This window comes from Rhinoderma darwinii, chromosome 6, assembly GCF_050947455.1.
Source record: "Rhinoderma darwinii isolate aRhiDar2 chromosome 6, aRhiDar2.hap1, whole genome shotgun sequence".
Classification (NCBI taxonomy): Eukaryota; Metazoa; Chordata; class Amphibia; order Anura; family Rhinodermatidae; genus Rhinoderma; species Rhinoderma darwinii.
The window spans coordinates 139,017,287-139,039,555 of NC_134692.1; the positions used below are offsets into that span (position 1 = coordinate 139,017,287).

Consider the following 22,269-nt stretch of genomic DNA (forward strand, 5'->3'; position numbering starts at 1 on the left):
ATAGAGGGAGCCAACACAATAGTGGCCATATCTCTAGAACGGGGGGGGGGGGGGGGGGGGGGGGAGTGTACTGTGTACATACATTACATTACTTATCCTGTACTGATCCTGAGTTACATTCTGTATTATACTCCAGAGCTGCACTCACTATTCTGCTGGTGGAGTCACTGTGTACATACATTACATTACTTATCCTGTACTGATCCTGAGTTACATCCTGTATTATACTCCAGAGCTGCACTCACTATTCTGCTGGTGGTACTGATCCTGAGTTACATCCTGTATTATACTCCAGAGCTGCACTCACTATTCTGCTGGGGAGTCACTGTATACATACATTACTTATCCTGTACTGATCCGGAGTTACATCCTGTATTATACTCCAGAGCTGCACTCACTATTCTGCTGGGGAGTCACTGTATACATACATTACTTATCCTGTACTGATCCTGAGTTACATCCTGTATTATACTCCAGAGCTGCACTCACTATTCTGCTGGGGAGTCACTGTATACATACATTACTTATCCTGTACTGATCCTAAGTTACATCCTGTATTATACTCCAGTGCTGCACTCACTATTCTGCTGGTTAGAAATGAAAGGCAAGCCTGTCATCAGACACACTCCTAACCGCTTAGCTGAGCTCCTATAATGCAGGAAAGCAGTTTGTTTTTTGTACATCAGATGACAGTAAAGAGCCTGGTGAAAAGATGACAGTTCCCAGAATGCAAATTCACAGAACAAGATCTGTGCAGACACTAAACAAGCAAGGAATTTTAGGAGAGTTCAGCTCTGAAGCCACAGAGTTGTGAATGCAGCTCTGAAATAAAATGAAAGTAACAACTCAGGATCAGAAGAAGATCAGTAATGTAATGTATTTAATTTATATGTAAACTGCAAAACGATGACAAAGGGGAACATAATTTCAGAATGAATAATCTTGCGACCTATCAGGTGAGACGGAGGTCAGCATTTACCGGTGGAAATAATTTGCTAAGATCATGTGGGAAAAAAACTGCTCCTATCTAAGCAAAATAATGTCCTAATGGGGTTCCTCTTCTGGTCCCCATTTACACTATATGTGAGTGGGATAGTGATGGGACTACATTGTTTCAGCCATAATGGCAGCCGTTATCTAATACTCCCCCACGCTACAGATGTACGAACTGTATAGCAGATATTGCATCTATTTACAAAGTGTCGTCCACATGATACATTGTAACATTGTCAGAGATTATCACCCCGAGCCGAACACTTGCACAGGAATGACAGTAATGCAGAACACGGCGGCAGATAGAAACGTGTCAACATGTGCGCAACCATTCTCTCCGATGCCTATAGTAAGAACGTGAGGTATATGGCGAGGCTGCGGCCGCCAAATCTCCCCTGCGGCGACAGCTGTTTATATAAAAGGAAATGGTAGGGAATGTAAACACAGAGACGTCCTCGCAGAAGGCAGAGCTGTATTGTGCGTTGCTATTGCTACGGCCAGCAGTGACGCTCCGCAGACACCCCACATTGTCACCCCCCTTTCCCTGAACGCGTTACACCGTGTTATAGGCATGTGACTGATAACGAGAGTCATCCTATTACTAATACAGGGAACAAAGTGTATTCTTTGCCGGTCACATTCTCCTGTGAGACAGACGCTCGCTGAGCTGATGGAGGCGTTAAAGTTCATTTTCAGAGCGGAAATCGGTGCTAGCACCCTTTCCTGTCCTGACCATCGTTATACAGATGGAGCAGACAAAGAGCTTTTAACATCAGCCAATTCTAGAAATGTATTGTATGGAGGCCGAGCCCTTCTACATCTCCAGCAGAAAACTACGTTCTGGTTCACACAGTGCAGCCAAAATCAAGAACCTGTGCTGCAGGAGACCTGAAAGGCCTTGTACACCTTTGAAAGCGATTTATTTTTTGTAATTAAGTTGTATTAAAAATAATTTTACATTTTTGAGATACAGTAGCTTTATATCCTTGCGTTGAGACCCGATTCCGTTAAGTCAGCGGAACTGACGCTTTCAGTGACAGCGGGTCCTGCCCGTCTCCGACACACAGGATCGAGCGGTTATCGATCACCTGGCCGGTTCAGGCCTCAGCGCAAGATACAGGATACAAAGCAATTTTATCTTAAAAAGTAAAAATATTTTAAAAAAAAATGTAATTACAAAGTTGCACCAATCACACGGATTAAAAAAAAAGTCTATTTAATTTAGCAACAAGTCTGTCTCAGATTACTTAGGTCCTCAGCTCAAGGAAGAATTAAAAAGGGATTGTCCGGGATTAGAAAAACATGACTTTCTTTCAAAAATAGCGCCACACCCATCCACAGGTTGTATGTGGTATTGCAGCTCAGCCCCATTCACTTTAGTGGAGCCGAGCTGCAATACCAGACACAACCCGTGGACAGGTGCGGCGCTATTTCTGGAAAATGCAACCATATTTTTACATAGCCCCGACAACCCCTCTCTACCATTCAGGCTCTTGGCAGTTATGCCAGAACTGTTCAAGCAATTCCAAGAAAACCCAGTGACTTATAATGGGGTTCTTCAGGTTTCATTATGGTTTGTGGCATTTTTTTGACGTCAAGAATAGCTTTACAGTCTGTGCTATTCTGAGTATCAAAAATACCGGAACCCCTGCCAGTGTGAACAGAGCCAAACTGAAATCAGCAGGAACAGCCAATAGCCTGGGTGTAGAATTCTGGATGCCGCTCTGGATACAATGTAACTCAAAAGGCAGAAAAGCAAAATGCTGCAAATTAGAGAATCATACAGAAAAACCCTTGTAACGCAGGACAGATATTAGTCCCCATTCCTTGTTCACTATGTAGATTATTATTATTATCTGGGTTTGAACTTTCTGATGTAATTCTTTTGTAATAAAAGGCAAAGAAACACCAACCGATCGGCACGAATGTGGATGTAAAATGCAAACGGCCAAGTTACAAGGGTCAAATTAATCCCAACAATGCTATTGTACGTCTGACAGTGATGGATACAGGACGGCACAAGTGTAAAGAATATGCATTGTACTAAATAATAACCCAAAAAAGACTCCCAGCGAGGACCAATCCCCTGGAACAATTAAGAAAACCGCCCTCCTCAGACCAGGCGAGAAATTGCTCTTGAGTAAACGTAGCAGAATCACACTGATAAGTGAAGTGCCAGGTTAATGTATGACTGATCACCTTCATCCAAGGAAAACTTTACGAGCTGGAAACATGGAGGGGGAGGAAATATTTCCAAGACAACTTTTTACTATTTTCAAAAAGTCTGAATTAAAGGGACAGTACAAATAAAACAAAGATGAAAGTCTATGGCCAGGCACCTTATCCATATTGACCTATTAGGGTCTCTCTCTGATGGACCTGGGGCAACAGTGTATTGCAGGGAACGCCCATTTACTTCAGGGGGGACGGTACTCCAGTTCTCGTGACGTGTCGCTGGCCAAAAACTCTGCCTGTGTAAAAGAACCCTGAGGGTATGCTCACACGGCCTATTTCCAGCCATTTTTCAGGCCATAAACGCCCCAAAAAACGGCTAAAAATGCAGGGGCTGACCGCCTCCAAACATCTGCCCATTAATTTCAATGCGTAAAACGGCACTCCGTTTCCATGGGTTATTTTTTACGCATCGGCATAAAAAACGCCTTGTAAAAAGAAGTGTATGTCACCTCTTGAGCAGTTTTTCGATCAGTTTTTTCATTGACTCAATAGAAAAACAGCTCCAAAAACGGCTGTAAAAAATGCCGCAAAAAAACTCAAGTTGCTTAAAAAACGGCTGAAAGTCAAGAGCTCTTTACCCTTGAAAACCGCTCCGTATTTTCAGCGTGTGAACATAGCCTTACACTGAGGTAGGAATGTCCACATGACCGCCCACTTGCATACGGCAAACTCCTCCTCTTGGGGTTTCAATTCATTTGAACGTTAGGCAATCCCATAGGATTCTCCCTCCATCAATGTTTGATCAACAGGATCTATGTCCCGAAATAGCTTATAAAGATGCTTCTCCGAGGAGGTTTCTATTTAAATACAAGATGTGAGACTTTTACATGGGCTTGTAAGGAATAGATGAAGTGGCCGCCCTGTAAATCAGAGTGACAGATTCCAGAAAGATGATACACCTCAAGATTACGAGGAAGAGAAAGATTGAAATATATTAACTGGCAGGTGCTTATAACGCAGAGCTATGTACCCACTGCTACCAGTCTGCCAAGGAACATAAGATAGAAGATCGTGAAAGTATTTCAAGGTACATTGGCATGTGCGTTACATGTGTCTGTGCCTGGAACTGCACATCAGCCCCACTACCTTGGCCCCCCCGAGATGCCTATAGTTAAACATTGATGACCTATCCGGACGTGTAATTCCAGTCCATATTACAGCCGCAAAAGCATCATGCATATTTGTAACGTTACATCCTGTATTATACTCCAGAGCTGCGCTCACTATTCTGCTGGTGGAGTCACTGTGTACATACAATACTTATCCTGTACTGATCCTGAGTTACATCCTGTATTATACTCCAGAGCTGCACTCACTATTCTGCTGGTGGAGTCACTGTGTACATACATAACTAATACTGTACTGATCCTGAGTTACATCCTGCAATATACTCCAGAGCTGCACTCCCTATTCTGCTGGTGGAGTCACGGTGTACATGCATTGCATTACTTACCCTGTACTGATCCTGAGTTACATCCTGTATTATACTCCAGAGCTGCACTCACTATTCTGCTGGTGGAGTCACTGTGTACATACATTACATTACTTATCCTGTACTGATCCTGAGTTACAGCCTGTATTATACTCCAGAGCTGCACTCACTATTCTGCTGGTGGAGTCACTGTTTACATGCATTGCATTACTTACCCTGTACTGATCCTGAGTTACATCCTGTATTATACTCCAGAGCTGCACTCACTATTCTGCTGGTGGAGTCACTGTGTACATGCATTGCATTACTTACCCTGTACTGATCCTGAGTTACAGCCTGTATTATACTCCAGAGCTGCACTCACTATTCTGCTGGTGGAGTCACTGTGTACATACATTACATTACTTATCCTGTACTGATCCTGAGTTACAGCCTGTATTATACTCCAGAGCTGCACTCACTATTCTGCTGGTGGAGTCACTGTTTACATGCATTGCATTACTTACCCTGTACTGATCCTGAGTTACATCCTGTATTATACTCCAGAGCTGCACTCACTATTCTGCTGGTGGAGTCACTGTGTACATGCATTGCATTACTTACCCTGTACTGATCCTGAGTTACAGCCTGTATTATACTCCAGAGCTGCACTCACTATTCTGCTGGTGGAGTCACTGTGTACATACATTACTTATCCTGTACTGATCCGGAGTTACATCCTGTATTATACTCCAGAGCTGCACTCACTATTCTGCTGGTGGAGTCACTGTGTACATACATTACTTATCCTGTACTGATCCTGAGTTACATCCTGTATTATACTCCAGAGCTGCACTCACTATTCTGCTGGTGGAGTCACTGTGTACATACATTACTTATCCTGTACTGATCCTGAGTTACATCCTGTATTATACTCCAGAGCTGCACTCACTATTCTGCCGATGGAGTCACTGTGTACATACATTACATTACTTATCCTGAGTTATATCCTGTATTATACTCCAGAGCTGAACTCATTATTCTTGATCACTCCCAGCATTCCCTGCTTGTTCATTCTCTGCACAGAGCTTGCTCTGGTGATTTACATTCTGGAAAGTGATGTCTTTGCAACAGGCACTCTACCCCTGCATTATAGGAGCTAAACTGTTCAGAGTGTGCCTGACGACAATCTTGTTGACTGTTTCCAATAGGAACCAGCAGAATTATGAATGCAGCTCTGGAGTATAACAGACAGTAACTCAGAAATTAGTACAAGATGAAGACTTTTATATAGATTAATACCACATATAAACTGTAATATCCTATAACATACGCTGCGGGGAGCATCTCTGGCTTATTTTTAGTCTCATCTCAGGATAAGGATGTGTTCAAAACGGCTGCATATCAGACACATAACCCTGAATAATACATCTATATCCTGATGCCAGAATATGACACAAAGCCAAGATATAAACAGTCAGTGAGAAGCGGCTATGGAAAATATTGAAATCACCCGTCTAGGAAAATAAATTTCCGCAGTACAGCAATGCTGATCCAGTCAAGGACAGGGAAGGAGCTGGATCCTGTGGTAACTGGTAATGTATCAACCATATATAGGGGTCTAGTGATGACACCGCAGCCACAAAGCAACCTCTAGAGAGGCCGACTGTAGCCGAAATGGGTCCTCAGGAGAGACATCAGAGAATAGGATATAAAACTAGAGCTCTACAGAGTCAACCGCGACTCGCCCCAATATTCCGATGTTACCTTATGGGAAAAAAAAGTTGCACCTGACCACCGAAAAAAAAATCTCATAACATCTGGTAAAAAATGAAATTGAGACACGAATAGTAGTAATGCCGCTACGTTAATACAACTGATGATGCCATGTAGCCCTACCCGACAGCCCCTTGGGTGTAACAAACAGTGGGGGTCTCGGGCACCCAAATCAGACCCAACACGAGCTCTATGTCAGAAGATAGCTTTTAGTACACACAGGCAGGATTCGCCATAGATTGCAGCAACAGATGTAGCATTGCTTACTGATGATAATTCACATTACAGTTCATCCAGATCTTCCTGGTTCATGAGATTACCAGGATTGCAGTGAAGACTGACAGATACACAAACAGGGGCAGTAAGAAGGAGCTAAGGGATCAGCAACCCTGAAGAAGCGTTTGGTTGCAATTGTTTTGGTCAATGTTCCCTCCGAGTACTTTTGTCAAAAACAGGAACAGATCCCAGCAGAAGGAAGTGAGAAAAAGCAGAACGCACCACCCCCCCCCCCCCCCCCCGCCCCATCTATGAGAACAAGATCAATCAGAAACCATTGTATAGAAGATGAAGAGACTTCACAGAAGACGACGACGACTCAGAGACTGATATTTTTAGATCATTTTTTATTTTAGAGATTTGCAAATGAGTTTCTCCGTGGCCAAGAAAGATAGAAACGGAGCAAATTACAGGCACGGATAATCCTCAGCCGCTCACCAAACAGACAGATTAGGCAGCCACGGAGAGCAAGAGTAGTGAAACTACAACTCCCAGCATGCCCTGACAATAAAAGTGAATGGTGACCTCGATCATGTGATCCTGGTCAGGAAGTCCAGTGATTTCATGGCAGAAGTGACCGATTAGCTCTGACCAGAGAGTTACATTACAGAGGAAGTCCAAACCCAACCATTCAATGTAAACTCAGCACCAGGATGTAAAGGGGTATTCCTACCATGAACATTTATCACCTACACAAAGCATAGGTAATGCATGTATGATCTCTAGAATGGGGGTACCGGGTCCAATAGATATTCTCATCCTCAAAGCTGCAGTGAGGAGGGTTTGAATGGAGTGGCACGCTGCTGCACTAATACTCTATGGGAATGATGGAAACAGACGAGCGTAATTGAGTACCTTTTAATCCTAAATTACATCCTGTATTCTACTCCAGAGCAGCACTCACTATTCTGCTGGTGGAGTCACTGTGTACATACATTACACTACTTATCCTGTACTGATCCTGAGTTACATCCTGTATTATACTCCAGAGATGCACTCACTATTCTGCTGGTGGAGTCACTGTGTACATACATTACACTACTTATCCTGTACTGATCCTGAGTTACATCCTGTATTATACTCCAGAGCTGCACTCACTATTCTGCTGGTGGAGTCACTGTGTACATACATTACATTACTTATCCTGTACTGATCCTGAGTTACATCCTGTATTATACTCCAGAGCTGCACTCACTATTCTGCTGGTGGAGTCACTGTGTACATACATTACATATCTTGTACTGATCCTGAGTTACATCCTGTATTATACTCCAGAGCTGCACTCACTATTCTGCTGGTGGAGTCACTGTGTACATACATTACTTATCCTGTACTGATCCTGAGTTATATCCTGTATTATACTCCAGAGCTGCACTCACTATTCTGCTGTGGAGTCACTGTGTACATCCATTACATTACTTGTCCTGTACTGATCCTGAGTTACATCCTGTATTATACTCCAGAGCTGCACTCACTATTCTGCTGGTGGGGTCACTGTGTACATACATACATTACTTATCCTGTACTGATCCTGAGTTACAGCCTGTATTATACTCCAGAGCTGCACTCACTATTCTGCTGGTGGAGTCACTGTGTACATACATGACATTACTTATCCTGTACTGATCCTGAGTTACATCCTGTATTATACTCCAGAGCTGCACTCACTATTCTGCTGTGGAGTCACTGTGTACATCCATTACATTACTTGTCCTGTACTGATCCTGAGTTACATCCTTTATTATACTCTAGAGCTGCACTCACTATTCTGCTGGTGGAGTCACTGTGTACATACATTACATTACTTATCCTGTACTGATCCTGAGTTACATCCTGTATTATACTCCAGAGCTGCAGTCACTATTCTGCTGGTGGAGTCACTGTGTACATACATTACATTACTTATTCTGTACTGATCCTGAGTTACATCCTGTATTATACTCCAGAGCTGCACTCACTATTCTGCTGGTGGGGTCACTGTGTACATACATTACATTACTTATCCTGTACTGATCCTGAGTTACATCCTGTATTATACTCCAGAGCTGCACTCACTATTCTGCTGGTGGAGTCACTGTATACATACATTACATTACTTATCCGGAGTTACATCCTGTATTATACTCCAGAGCCGGATTAACAAAAAAAACAGTCAGCAAGCTTGTAGTCAGTTCAGCTTGGCTCCTATGAGGGGGGCAGTCATTTTTTCCCGACAGATTACAATACAGTGCCCGACGCGAAGACAACACTTCCCAAAATGAAAATCCCCAATGCAAGATCTGTGCAGACACTGAAAAAGAAAGGGATGCTGGTAGATTTCAGCTCTGAAGACTGCAGAATTGTTAATGCAGAGCGAATGTGATATATTACTAAGTGACTCAACTTTTTATGCAAATGTATTCTCAATATAGCTGGCACACGGCGTCCGAAGCTCAACATGCACTTGCGGTAAATTTTACGTCACCGCGCCATGAATCTTTTGATCTGAACCACACATTCCAGATATGTAATAATAACAACCTGTCCATTTGCCAAAACAGGAGCAGCAGGATCATGAATTACAACCACTTCCTTCTAATGTAGATCAGAGAGATGGCGATTATATTATTACAGAAATCGAGCGCGCGCACACAGACACACACACACACACACACACACAGGCGATAAGAGACCGGGCGCCCTCACACACTATAACCTGATCTACAGTACAAATTATAGCATGGACGCTCCTCCAGCCAAGTGAATGCAAACTGTACACAAAGTAAATTCACCTCGTAACTGACCGGTCAACACAAAAACAAGCGCGGTTGAGTCGCAGTTTTGCCGCAATTTTAGTTTCCTAGTGATATCTGTATATGGTTAAGCTGGGTAATAACCAACATGGCCGCCTTACCAGCGTCCTCAAAGACAAATCTGAAGCGATACGAGACTAGTGATGTATCAAGGCAACATTGTGCTGATTATTAATCCCTGTGGGAGATCTAAGGGCGGCCATATTGGTTGTTACCCAGAAATAGATCAAATATCGTCAAGAAGAGGGCGACACAAGGACCTGTGTACTGGACTTTCTGGGTGTAGAGGAGAATGACCGGAGGATCAGACTACACAGGTTTGTTTATGGTCTGTAACCATGGAGACACATAGATCTGCAGAATACACACAAAAACCTATTCGCAAAGACGTCATTTTTTTATTTTAGATAGAGACTTGGTAGTAAAAGAAGAAACCCTCCCCCCCCTCCCCCCCAGAAAGAGTCATCATTTACACAGCGCAGGATATTCTATAATCAGGACAAAAAACTAGACTGACATGTCCGAGCAGCTCCACAACACATCACTGCCAGCACATAGATGTATTATATATATATATATATATAGCACATGACTGATATAACATAGATGTATAATATATATATATAGCACCTGACTGATATAACATAGATGTATAATATATATATATATATATATAGCACCTGACTGATATAACATAGATGTATAATATATATATATATATATAGCACCTGACTGATATAACACAGATGTATAATATATATATATAGCACCTGACTGATATAACATAGATGTATAATATATATATATAGCACATGACTGATATAACACAGATGTATAATATATATATATAGCACATGACTGATATAACACAGATGTATAATATATATATATATATATATATATATATATATATATAGCACCTGACTGATATAACATAGATGTATAATATATATATATAGCACCTGACTGATATAACATAGATGTATAATATATATATAGCACATGACTGATATAACATAGATGTATAATATATATATATAGCACATGACTGATATAACACAGATGTATAATATATATATATATATATATATATATATATATATATATATATATATATATATATATATAGCACCTGACTGATATAACATAGATGTATAATATATATATATAGCACCTGACTGATATAACATAGATGTATAATATATATATAGCACATGACTGATATAACATAGATGTATTATATATATATAGCACATGACTGATATAACATAGATGTATAATATATATATAGCACATGACTGATATAACATAGATGTATAATATATATATAGCACCTGACTGATATAACATAGATGTATAATATATATATAGCACATGACTGATATAACATAGATGTATAATATATATATAGCACATGACTGATATAACATAGATGTATAATATATATATAGCACCTGACTGATATAACATAGATGTATAATATATATATAGCACATGACTGATATAACATAGATGTATAATATATATATAGCACATGACTGATATAACATAGATGTATAATATATATATAGCACATGACTGATATAACATAGATGTATAATATATATATATAGCACCTGACTGATATAACATAGATGTATAATATATATATATAGCACATGACTGATATAACATAGATGTATAATATATATATATATATATATATATAGCACCTGACTGATATAACATAGATGTATAATATATATATAGCACATGACTGATATAACATAGATGTATAATATATATATATAGCACATGACTGATATAACATAGATGTATAATATATATATAGCACCTGACTGATATAACATAGATGTATAATATATATATATATATATATATATATATAGCACATGACTGATATAACATAGATGTATAATATATATATATATATAGCACATGACTGATATAACATAGATGTATAATATATATATATAGCACATGACTGATATAACATAGATGTATAATATATATATATAGCACCTGACTGATATAACATAGATGTATAATATATATATATAGCACATGACTGATATAACATAGATGTATAATATATATATATAGCACATGACTGATATAACATAGATGTATAATATATATATATATATAGCACATGACTGATATAACATAGATGTATAATATATATATATAGCACCTGACTGATATAACATAGATGTATTGTATAATATATATATATAGCACATGACTGATATAACATAGATGTATAATATATATATATAGCACCTGACTGATATAACATAGATGTATAATATATATATATAGCACATGACTGATATAACATAGATGTATAATATATATATATAGCACATGACTGATATAACATAGATGTATAATATATATATATATATAGCACATGACTGATATAACATAGATGTATAATATATATATATAGCACCTGACTGATATAACATAGATGTATAATATATATATATAGCACATGACTGATATAACATAGATGTATAATATATATATATATAGCACATGACTGATATAACATAGATGTATAATATATATATATAGCACCTGACTGATATAACATAGATGTATATATATATATATATAGCACATGACTGATATAACATAGATGTATAATATATATATATAGCACATGACTGATATAACATAGATGTATAATATATATATATATAGCACATGACTGATATAACATAGATGTATAATATATATATAGCACATGACTGATATAACATAGATGTATAATATATATATATATAGCACATGACTGATATAACATAGATGTATAATATATATATATATAGCACATGACTGATATAACATAGATGTATAATATATATATATAGCACATGACTGATATAACATAGATGTATAATATATATATATAGCACATGACTGATATAACACAGATGTATAATATATATATATAGCACATGACTGATATAACATAGATGTATAATATATATATAGCACATGACTGATATAACATAGATGTATAATATATATATATAGCACATGACTGATATAACATAGATGTATAATATATATATAGCACATGACTGATATAACATAGATGTATAATATATATATAGCACATGACTGATATAACATAGATGTATAATATATATATAGCACATGACTGATATAACATAGATGTATAATATATATATAGCACATGACTGATATAACATAGATGTATAATATATATATATATAGCACCTGACTGATATAACATAGATGTATAATATATATATATATATAGCACCTGACTGATATAACATAGAAGTATATATATATATATATAGCACCTGACTGATATAACATAGATGTATAATATATATATAGCACATGACTGATATAACATAGATGTATAATATATATATATAGCACATGACTGATATAACATAGATGTATAATATATATATATATAGCACATGACTGATATAACATAGATGTATAATATATATATAGCACATGACTGATATAACATAGATGTATAATATATATATAGCACATGACTGATATAACATAGATGTATAATATATATATATAGCACATGACTGATATAACATAGATGTATAATAATATATATAGCACATGACTGATATAACATAGATGTATAATATATATATAGCACATGACTGATATAACATAGATGTATAATATATATATAGCACATGACTGATATAACATAGATGTATAATATATATATAGCACATGACTGATATAACATAGATGTATAATATATATATAGCACATGACTGATATAACATAGATGTATAATATATATATAGCACATGACTGATATAACATAGATGTATATATATATATATAGCACATGACTGATATAACATAGATGTATAATATATATATATAGCACATGACTGATATAACATAGATGTATAATATATATATAGCACATGACTGATATAACATAGATGTATAATATATATATAGCACATGACTGATATAACATAGATGTATAATATATATATATAGCACATGACTGATATAACATAGATGTATAATATATATATAGCACATGACTGATATAACATAGATGTATAATATATATATAGCACCTGACTGATATAACATAGATGTATAATATATATATATATAGCACCTGACTGATATAACATAGATGTATAATATATATATATATAGCACCTGACTGATATAACATAGATGTATAATATATATATATAGCACATGACTGATATAACATAGATGTATAATATATATATAGCACATGACTGATATAACATAGATGTATAATATATATATAGCACATGACTGATATAACATAGATGTATAATATATATATAGCACATGACTGATATAACATAGATGTATAATATATATATAGCACATGACTGATATAACATAGATGTATAATATATATATAGCACATGACTGATATAACACAGATGTATAATATATATATAGCACATGACTGATATAACATAGATGTATAATATATATATATAGCACATGACTGATATAACATAGATGTATAATATATATATAGCACATGACTGATATAACATAGATGTATAATATATATATAGCACATGACTGATATAACATAGATGTATAATATATATATATAGCACATGACTGATATAACATAGATGTATAATATATATATATATATATATATAGCACATGACTGATATAACATAGATGTATAATATATATATATAGCACATGACTGATATAACATAGATGTATAATATATATATATATAGCACATGACTGATATAACATAGATGTATAATATATATATATAGCACCTGACTGATATAACATAGATGTATAATATATATATAGCACCTGACTGATATAACATAGATGTATAATATATATATATAGCACATGACTGATATAACATAGATGTATAATATATATATAGCACATGACTGATATAACACAGATGTATAATATATATATATAGCACATGACTGATATAACATAGATGTATAATATATATATAGCACATGACTGATATAACATAGATGTATAATATATATATAGCACCTGACTGATATAACATAGATGTATAATATATATATAGCACCTGACTGATATAACATAGATGTATAATATATATATAGCACCTGACTGATATAACATAGATGTATAATATATATATATAGCACATGACTGATATAACATAGATGTATAATATATATATAGCACCTGACTGATATAACATAGATGTATAATATATATATAGCACCTGACTGATATAACATAGATGTATAATATATATATAGCACATGACTGATATAACATAGATGTATAATATATATATATAGCACATGACTGATATAACATAGATGTATAATATATATATATATAGCACATGACTGATATAACATAGATGTATAATATATATATATAGCACATGACTGATATAACATAGATGTATAATATATATATATATATATATAGCACCTGACTGATATAACATAGATGTATAATATATATATATATAGCACCTGACTGATATAACAGATGTATAATATATATATAGCACATGACTGATATAACATAGATGTATAATATATATATATATAGCACATGACTGATATAACATAGATGTATAATATATATATATAGCACATGACTGATATAACATAGATGTATAATATATATATATATATAGCACATGACTGATATAACATAGATGTATAATATATATATATAGCACATGACTGATATAACATAGATGTATAATATATATATAGCACCTGACTGATATAACATAGATGTATAATATATATATATAGCACATGACTGATATAACATAGATGTATAATATATATATATAGCACATGACTGATATAACATAGATGTATAATATATATATATAGCACATGACTGATATAACATAGATGTATAATATATATATAGCACATGACTGATATAACATAGATGTATAATATATATATATAGCACATGACTGATATAACATAGATGTATAATATATATATATAGCACCTGACTGATATAACATAGATGTATAATATATATATATATATATATATATATATATAGCACCTGACTGATATAACATAGATGTATAATATATATATATAGCACCTGACTGATATAACATAGATGTATAATATATATATATATATAGCACATGACTGATATAACATAGATGTATAATATATATATATAGCACCTGACTGATATAACATAGATGTATAATATATATATATATAGCACCTGACTGATATAACATAGATGTATAATATATATATATAGCACATGACTGATATAACATAGATGTATAATATATATATATATATATATATATATATATATAGCACCTGACTGATATAACATAGATGTATAATATATATATATAGCACCTGACTGATATAACATAGATGTATAATATATATATAGCACATGACTGATATAACATAGATGTATAATATATATATATAGCACCTGACTGATATAACATAGATGTATAATATATATATATATAGCACCTGATAGATATAACATAGATGTATAATATATATATATAGCACCTGACTGATATAACATAGATGTATAATATATATATATAGCACATGACTGATATAACATAGATGTATAATATATATATATATAGCACCTGACTGATATAACATAGATGTATAATATATATATATAGCACATGACTGATATAACATAGATGTATAATATATATATATATATATATATATATATATATATATATATATAGCACCTGACTGATATAACATAGATGTATAATATATATATAGCACATGACTGATATAACATAGATGTATAATATATATATATATATATAGCACCTGACTGATATAACATAGATGTATAATATATATATAGCACATGACTGATATAACATAGATGTATAATATATATATATATAGCACATGACTGATATAACATAGATGTATAATATATATATATATATATATATATATATAGCACCTGACTGATATAACATAGATGTATAATATATATATAGCACATGACTGATATAACATAGATGTATAATATATATATATATATATAGCACATGACTGATATAACATAGATGTATAATATATATAGCACATGACTGATATAACATAGATGTATAATATATATAGCACCTGACTGATATAACATAGATGTATAATATATATATAGCACATGACTGATATAACATAGATGTATAATATATATATATATAGCACCTGACTGATATAACATAGATGTATAATATATATATAGCACATGACTGATATAACATAGATGTATAATATATATATAGCACATGACTGATATAACATAGATGTATAATATATATATATATAGCACATGACTGATATAACATAGATGTATAATATATATATAGCACATGACTGATATAACATAGATGTATAATATATATATAGCACATGACTGATATAACATAGATGTATAATATATATATATAGCACATGACTGATATAACATAGATGTATAATATATATATATAGCACATGACTGATATAACATAGATGTATAATATATATATATATAGCACATGACTGATATAACATAGATGTATAATATATATATAGCACCTGACTGATATAACATAGATGTATAATATATATATAGCACCTGACTGATATAACATAGATGTATAATATATATATAGCACATGACTGATATAACATAGATGTATAATATATATATAGCACCTGACTGATATAACATAGATGTATAATATATATATAGCACATGACTGATATAACATAGATGTATAATATATATATAGCACATGACTGATATAACATAGATGTATAATATATATATAGCACATGACTGATATAACATAGATGTATAATATATATAGAGCACATGACTGATATAACATAGATGTATAATATATATATATAGCACATGACTGATATAACATAGATGTATAATATATATATATAGCACATGACTGATATAACATAGATGTATAATATATATATATATAGCACATGACTGATATAACATAGATGTATAATATATATATAGCACATGACTGATATAACATAGATGTATAATATATATATATAGCACCTGACTGATATAACATAGATGTATAATATATATATAGCACATGACTGATATAACATAGATGTATAATATATATATAGCACATGACTGATATAACATAGATGTATAATATATATATAGCACATGACTGATATAACATAGATGTATAATATATATATATATAGCACATGACTGATATAACATAGATGTATAATATATATATATATAGCACCTGACTGATATAACATAGATGTATAATATATATATATATATATATAGCACCTGACTGATATAACATAGATGTATAATATATATATATATATATATAGCACATGACTGATATAACATAGATGTATAATATATATATATATAGCACATGACTGATATAACATAGATGTATAATATATATATATATATATAGCACATGACTGATATAACATAGATGTATAATATATATATATATATATATATAGCACATGACTGATATAACATAGATGTATAATATATATATATAGCACCTGACTGATATAACAGATGTATAATATATATATAGCACCTGACTGATATAACATAGATGTATAATATATATATAGCACATGACTGATATAACATAGATGTATAATATATATATATAGCACCTGACTGATATAACATAGATGTATAATATATATATATAGCACCTGACTGATATAACATAGATGTATAATATATATATATAGCACATGACTGATATAACATAGATGTATAATATATATATATATATAGCACATGACTGATATAACATAGATGTATAATATATATATATAGCACATGACTGATATAACATAGATGTATAATATATATATATAGCACATGACTGATATAACATAGATGTATAATATATATATATATAGCACATGACTGATATAACATAGATGTATAATATATATATAGCACATGACTGATATAACATAGATGTATAATATATATATAGCACATGACTGATATAACATAGATGTATAATATATATATATATATATAGCACATGACTGATATAACATAGATGTATAATATATATATAGCACATGACTGATATAACATAGATGTATAATATATATATATAGCACCTGACTGATATAACACAGATGTATAATATATATATATATATAGCACATGACTGATATAACATAGATGTATAATATATATATAGCACATGACTGATATAACATAGATGTATAATATATATATATAGCACCTGACTGATATAACACAGATGTATAATATATATATATATATAGCACATGACTGATATAACATAGATGTATAATATATATATAGCACATGACTGATATAACATAGATGTATAATATATATATATATATATAGCACATGACTGATATAACATAGATGTATAATATATATATAGCACCTGACTGATATAACATAGATGTATAATATATATATATAGCACATGACTGATATAACATAGATGTATAATATATATATATATATATATATATATATATATATAGCACCTGACTGATATAACATAGATGTATAATATATATATATATAGCACCTGACTGATATAACATAGATGTATAATATATATATAGCACATGACTGATATAACATAGATGTATAATATATATATAGCACATGACTGATATAACATAGATGTATAATATATATATATATATATAGCACATGACTGATATAACATAGATGTATAATATATATATAGCACCTGACTGATATAACATAGATGTATAATATATATATATAGCACATGACTGATATAACATAGATGTATAATATATATATATATATATATATATATATATATATATAGCACCTGACTGATATAACATAGATGTATAATATATATATATAGCACCTGACTGATATAACATAGATGTATAATATATATATAGCACATGACTGATATAACATAGATGTATAATATATATATAGCACATGACTGATATAACATAGATGTATAATATATATATATAGCACCTGACTGATATAACATAGATGTATAATATATATATATAGCACATGACTGATATAACATAGATGTATAATATATATATAGCACATGACTGATATAACATAGATGTATAATATATATATAGCACCTGACTGATATAACATAGATGTATAATATATATATAGCACCTGACTGATATAACATAGATGTATAATATATATATAGCACATGACTGATATAACATAGATGTATAATATATATATAGCACATGACTGATATAACATAGATGTATAATATATATATAGCACATGACTGATATAACATAGATGTATAATATATATATAGCACATGACTGATATAACATAGATGTATAATATATATATATAGCACCTGACTGATATAACATAGATGTATAATATATATATATAGCACATGACTGATATAACATAGATGTATAATATATATATAGCACATGACTGATATAACATAGATGTATAATATATATATAGCACCTGACTGATATAACATAGATGTATAATATATATATAGCACCTGACTGATATAACATAGATGTATAATATATATATAGCACATGACTGATATAACATAGATGTATAATATATATATAGCACATGACTGATATAACATAGATGTATAATATATATATAGCACCTGACTGATATAACATAGATGTATAATATATATATAGCACCTGACTGATATAACATAGATGTATAATATATATATAGCACATGACTGATATAACATAGATGTATAATATATATATATAGCACATGACTGATATAACATAGATGTATAATATATATATATATATATATATATATATAGCACATGACTGATATAACATAGATGTATAATATATATATATATATATATATATATATAGCACATGACTGATATAACATAGATGTATAATATATATATAGCACATGACTGATATAACATAGATGTATAATATATATATAGCACATGACTGATATAACATAGATGTATAATATATATATATAGCACATGACTGATATAACATAGATGTATAATATATATATATATAGCACCTGACTGATATAACAGATGTATAATATATATATAGCACATGACTGATATAACATAGATGTATAATATATATATATAGCACATGACTGATATAACATAGATGTATAATATATATATATAGCACATGACTGATATAACATAGATGTATAATATATATATATATAGCACCTGACTGATATAACATAGATGTATAATATATATATATAGCACATGACTGATATAACATAGATGTATAATATATATATATAGCACCTGACTGATATAACATAGATGTATAATATATATATATATATAGCACATGACTGATATAACATAGATGTATAATATATATATATAGCACATGACTGATATAACATAGATGTATAATATATATATATATATAGCACATGACTGATATAACATAGATGTATAATATATATATATAGCACATGACTGATATAACATAGATGTATAATATATATATAGCACCTGACTGATATAACATAGATGTATAATATATATATATAGCACATGACTGATATAACATAGATGTATAATATATATATAGCACATGACTGATATAACATAGATGTATAATATATATATAGCACATGACTGATATAACATAGATGTATAATATATATATATATATAGCACATGACTGATATAACATAGATGTATAATATATATATAGCACCTGACTGATATAACATAGATGTATAATATATATATATAGCACATGACTGATATAACATAGATGTATAATATATATATATATATATATATATATAGCACCTGACTGATATAACATAGATGTATAATATATATATATAGCACCTGACTGATATAACATAGATGTATAATATATATATAGCACATGACTGATATAACATAGATGTATAATATATATATATATATATAGCACCTGACTGATATAACATAGATGTATAATATATATATATATAGCACATGACTGATATAACGGTAAATCACATAACTGACGAGACGTGTAACATGTCAATCACATGACTGAAATAACATACATGTAATATGTAAGGAACATGACAAGTCACACAGGGATGTTGAGTCTCATAACTGACAGGAATACATAGTACCACACACCTAATGGTCATGACACATGTATCTCACACACGTCCACCACTCCACTGACATATGTGACATAAAGTGATGTCGGTCCCGTGCGTTTCCAGCAGTTACCTGTCACCCCCGCCCTCCGGTGACCTCAGCACCGCTGCTCACGGTTCCCGGTCACTGCCTCCTTTCCTCTCACTTGCTTTCAGACACTGAAAATGGCGGCGCCGTGATTGCCTGGGGAGCGCAGATAAGATCGATCCGACCACAGACTGGTACCCCCCCTCATCCGCCCAGCGTCCATGACGTCACCAGGCAAAGGCCTGTCAATGGCAGGGAAGCGAGACGATGAGGAGCGCCGAGCAAATTGATCGGTCAGCAGCACAAGTTCAGATGTATGAACAGCAACTAATGGAAACAAAGAGGACAAAGCCCGAGCAATGTGTAATGTCTGCCCGCATGTGTTCTATGCAGCAGCGCCCCTCACACCTGCAATGTGTCCTGCGCGAGGCTTCTCCAATACCAGCCAGCAGTAATGACATAAAGATGTCAAATCAATTGCATAA

The 22,269-nt window shown here is 32.3% G+C and overlaps 1 protein-coding gene across 3 annotated transcripts in view; it reads right to left on the reverse strand.

The window, feature by feature from the left end:
- The window catches only part of PRPSAP2 (phosphoribosyl pyrophosphate synthetase associated protein 2), a 45,288-nt gene extending 23,307 nt beyond the window's left edge, over positions 1-21,981 (reverse strand). The window contains exon 1 of one of the 3 annotated variants that reach the window (XM_075830616.1): positions 21,830-21,981. The gene's annotated coding sequence lies outside the window, so the exon portion shown is untranslated. Of the gene's footprint in view, positions 1-21,733; positions 21,807-21,829 lie in introns of those variants that run through there. The other 2 variants (XM_075830618.1, XM_075830617.1) reach the window with 2 other exon arrangements.
- Between the last annotated feature and the right edge of the window lie 288 nt (positions 21,982-22,269).